The following is a 5,148-nucleotide window of genomic DNA, read 5'->3' on the forward strand; positions in this document are numbered from 1 at the left end:
ACTGTCCACCCCCACCCCTCCCCCATATGTTTTCAATGTCATGTTGAGTTTGCAATCATCTGATAGGGACTAAATTTCCATGATGGTGAAACATGGCAACAAATGATCATTTCTCTGTTTTGCAGAAGAAGAAACGTAATTGCAATAGGGCTTCACAAGAACGCCTGACTATATTGACCGAGGGATTTATCGACGACCAGAAGGGAGCTGCTGCTGAGATGGGGATGCAGGTTCTGATGGATGTTCGGTGCAACAATTTAGTGAACCCTGTATGCGACTGGCTCGGTGAGATTTACGAGCCCGCCTCCAGGGAATTTGTGATTCCGGGACGTGGAAGACTGCCGTTAGACGAGGAATCCGTGTTCTGCACGTTGGGTGTGCCCCGTTGAGAGATCAAAGTCCCGTATGAGGTCAACAATAAGATTGAGGAAATGTTGTTTGCCCGTTTGTTTCCTAGGTTGACATCCATGCCGAACACGATCGTGCTGGCAAATTCACTGGAGGGCATGACAACCCATGGCGAGGTTTTCAAGATGAAGCTACTCATATACCTGATCTCAACTGTTTTTGCGCCAACCACATCTCTTCGCCCAAGCAACAAATGCTTCCCCATCCTGGTTAATGCTCTATCTCTACTACTTTTATTTTTCCTTCAATCTTTTGACTCCTATGTCATCTGTAAGCTAGTAACTGCCAGTTTTTTGATGTTTTCCCATTTGATTTCTGATGCAGGAACTTCTTGTCCTGAAATTTGTGTCGTGCAGGCAAAACTGAAAGATGTGAAGAATATGAATTGGTGTAAGTTCATTGCGGACTTCCTGCATGATGCATTCTCAAACAAGATGTACCAGAAGGTTTGTCGACTCCATTTAATGGTATTTTTGTACTAGTCTTTTGCAAACACTCTTAGCTCCTTGAGTATGCATGGCAACCATGATGGTGACATTTTGGCAACTACCATCATAACAAGATGGCAACTGCCAACATAACTAGATGGCAACTAACACATATAGATGGCAACTAACAGAAATACATGGCAACTCTTTTCTTCTTCATGCCCTCCAACTTGATGATTGAAGGAACATACGTTAGCTTCTTTATTGCAAAATACCATGATGGCAACAGATTTTTTTCTTTTTACATTATTGTACATCAGCTCATGTACGTCGATCGTCTTGATCTGTACACTGTGGACTTTACTGGGATAGGAGGCCCGCCGCCTCCACACAAGTTTTCTATTTCTGCATGGACTTACGGTGCTGTCAAGGCTGTGCTTGCCGCGGACAAGATAACTAATACGAAATACGGGAAACTGCAGGTTAGTTCTGGCTTCTTTCTTTGCACGACATTCTTTCAATTTTGACGTTGCATAACATATGAAAAAATCCCCATACGGCAACCGTCTGTGGCTAACAAGAGATGACTACCTTGTTAGCCATAGCTGTCTGTGCATGGTATCCATGTCTTACGCCACATGGCAACTCTGCCATCCATTTTGAAACTTCTATCCTCTTTCTTTTTTTATTTTTATTTTTTCAATACATGAACTGTTAGTTAGTGTTCATTGTTTTCTCTCTTTACATGCTAGCTATTTTTTTGGTTTTTTCCAGCTGATGGCCAAGCATGCTATAGACTACAGCGTGTTTGGTGGGCCTCAAAACTTTGGAAAGTGGATGGACGTGCACTCAGCTCCATCTTGTCATGTTGAGGTAATCAAGAATATAGATCTATGGTTGTGTTTGGTTTATTTTGATCTTGTGCACGTGACTTCAATACGGTTGGTTACTGCTGCTTCTTATTTCGTGCACAAGTGAGGGCACCTGTTGAGCATCTAATTGGGCAGTTTGCATCCGGAATGACCAGCTTGCTCGGGAAGTTGGTTGAGGGTTGGACGTCCCTTAATGGCTTTGACAGCGACGCGGTTGTGAGGCAGTTCACTCCATTTGTTGCAGAACAGACACATCGGCCAACTAGTTGTCGTGGTCGGTACGACTACAATAGCTCGCAGGAGCTTCCTGACACACAAGATGAACTAGATGGAGATGCTGCTCTCGACAAGGACGATGACAATGACATGGAGAACGTGCAACATGACACCGATGATGATGAACATGTTGAAGTTCGTGCAGGTGGTAAGAAGGGCAAGGGTGCACCAGATGTCCCCTCACCGGAGAAAGTCAAAGAACAGACAGCTGCGAGAGGCAAGGGGGTGTCGCCCTCAAAGAGGGGGGGGGTCCAGAGGATGTTGGGCAGGGCTCTCCTGTCAAGAGACCTAGGACCGATCCCTTAGCTGCTAGGAGGAGGTTTGACTTCTATTTTAGTGTTTTGTTTTGTCTCTCCTTTCGAATAGACTGACCCCCTTTTCCATTTGTTTTTGCTAAGCGCGGCAACGATTTTCGTGTCTGACACTTGGCACCTTTTTTGCCTCTTTCTTATATGTGCAACGAGGCGACAGCTGGTGGACGAGCAGTTATGAAGAAACAAGCACCAACGCCAACCCGTGTTTCTGCTTGATTGAACAAGGATGCCCCTATTGCTGCTGACACGCCTTCCACTAGGTCATCTCCTCGTACGTCGACGTCCAACACCGGTGATCCTGTCATGTTGCCAGATTTGAGGAAGACAGTCAAGAAGTAGGTTATCCCTGTTCTTTTTCATTGCCATATTTCTATATTTTTGCTTTTCAATGCAACTGTTCAGCTTGCCACATGGGCTACTGCCATCAGTCCCACATTTCAACTGTTGTTTCTCCCATGCTCTATTTCTTTTTACTACATGGCAACTCCTGCTTGTTTTGCATGGCAACTGCTAACTAGTCAAGATGGAAACTCTTATTCCACCTACATGGCAACTACCAGCTTTTCCATTTTGTTTGTGCACTCATCCACACCTAGTTTTGAAATGGCAGTCCTGGCACATCACACATTTCTTACATTTTTAAGATGTGTACCATGGCAACTCCTGCTTGTTCTGCATGGCAACTGCTAACTAGGCCACATGGCAACTCTTATTCCACCTACATTTGCAATTATCAACTGTTCATCTAACAATGTTCGTGTGTTTTTTTTTCAGGGTGAAGAAGACTACCACACGCGTGACCAAGCAGAACCCCAGAGATCCACTTGAACGCATACACTCAAAGTTGTCGACAGGTGGCAACTCAGACGTTCATGAGGCGCTAGTGGACAAACCTGTTGCTGCAGCGTCCACTGTTCCCACTAGCTCTAATGCAAGCGGCCGAGCATCTCCGCCGGTTGCAGATGTGCAGGCTACGACAGCAGGCATCCGTACATCTGGGAGTGACGAGTCGGTATCTACCAGGACTGCTGAAATATTGCCCACTCTCCTGGCAATGAAGGATGCTGCTGTGAGCCATGCCACCCAATCAGCAAGTGTTGAAGTGGACGCCCCCGAGATCAACCTAAGAAAGGAAGATTACCGCTCATCTAACATGGATTCCAAACATGTGGGTGGTGGCACTTCTGCGTCCACGAAAGAAGGGGCTGAGGCGACAGTTCATAATGATATGCCATCCACAGGTGAGACTCTTGGCACAACAGCTCCAGCTTCTGGTGCTCCAGAGGTTGCTAAGGTGACCGTTACGCGAGCTGGTCTTCCACCTAGGCATCGTAGCCCCCGCAAGCAATCTGCAGACATACCCAACGCGCCGGCTGTAGCTAGGAGCAGCAGGGATGACTCTGGTTATGTGCTTGCGTCCACACTGTTCCCACCACCTGCCAGAAACAATGTTATGGAGTGAACGGAAGACCGGAGTACAACCGACCCAGGTGGCAAGCTGGGCACGACCGACGGAGGTGAACGTGCGTAGCAGACTACGTCTTTACCCGATGTGGATAACCCCAGCTTAAATCTGCGCACTTCTAAGCTCCCAGTCAACATCGGTGTCCCCTACAGTCCAAACAAGAAGATTGTCAAGAAAGCTGCGACTGATACCGCTGACAACACGCCCCGCCCTACGAATAAGCCCGATGATTCTGCAGCGGCTGATGCAGAAATGTTTGTTGATCTTTCACCCTTGGATTCTGCCCAGCAAGTTGTTCGCGGTCCGGCCAGTAGGCAGGAGAGGCACCCAATGGCCTTCACCCCACCGAGCTTTAGCCTTGGCATCAGTCAAGATCAACCAGTGGTGCAAGATCCTACGCCAGTTGCCTTTGCTTTCCCAGCAGGCATGGCCCCAATGATGGCGCAGCCAATGGTCGAGGGCAAGAAGGTTGTCAAGTTCGCAGAGCCGGTTGTGCAAGGTACATTTCTTATGCGTTTATCATTTTTGTGTATACATCTTTTTAGTTTGACTTTTGTCCTAGGCATTTTTTTTGGGTTCTCACTTGTGATGGCAAATGTTATCTGATGGACATGGCAACTGGATTTGCTTGCACGCTGTCACCTACATTTTCTGTTGCCATGCTGCATTTTTATTCTGCAAGCACATGGCAACTGGAGTTCATACAACATGGCAACTATAGTTGTTGTTACATGGCAACTACAATGCATTGCACATGGCAACTCCCTACTTTCTGTGCCTACATTTCATATTCTGCAACCTTTCTTTCAAACTAAATTTGTTTTGTTTTCCAGGTATCCTAACCCACTTTTTTTATCCTTGCAGCCACCCCCGAGGAGATTACGTCGTCACTTGATGAAGCTTACCGTAGGAATGAGGAGGCAGCATTGCAGAGGAGGTCCTCACGAGGTCAGGGGCAATCAAGTTCCAACGTGCCTGCTAAGTCGGTATCTGAGGATACCATTAGAAGTGCCACCCCTGGTTCTGTGAGGCAGCACAGGGTAGTTCATGTACCACCCGCGGATGATTATGAGCTGGAAGTCAAGGCCACAAAGGATCAGAACCAGATGTACGAAATTGTCAAGCGCTTTGGAAATGTGAGGTCCAACAGCAAGCACATGAAGGAGATGAAAGCGTAATGACCACACCCACATAAACCTCTCATTTGCTTTGCTCTTTTTACTATTCATCCTTTTGCTATTTCTAGATATGATTCGTTTACGTTTTATTTCTTTTTTTACTTAGTAGACATGATTCTTTCATGTTATATCATCTTCATACAGCTCATGTTTGGACAGAACCAGGATCATACAATGTGATGCGACGTACGTTGACCTGGGTGATCT

This window comes from Triticum urartu, chromosome 1A, assembly GCF_056163025.1.
Source record: "Triticum urartu cultivar PI428250 chromosome 1A, HENAU_Tu73, whole genome shotgun sequence".
In the NCBI taxonomy this organism is placed as follows: Eukaryota; Viridiplantae; Streptophyta; class Magnoliopsida; order Poales; family Poaceae; genus Triticum; species Triticum urartu.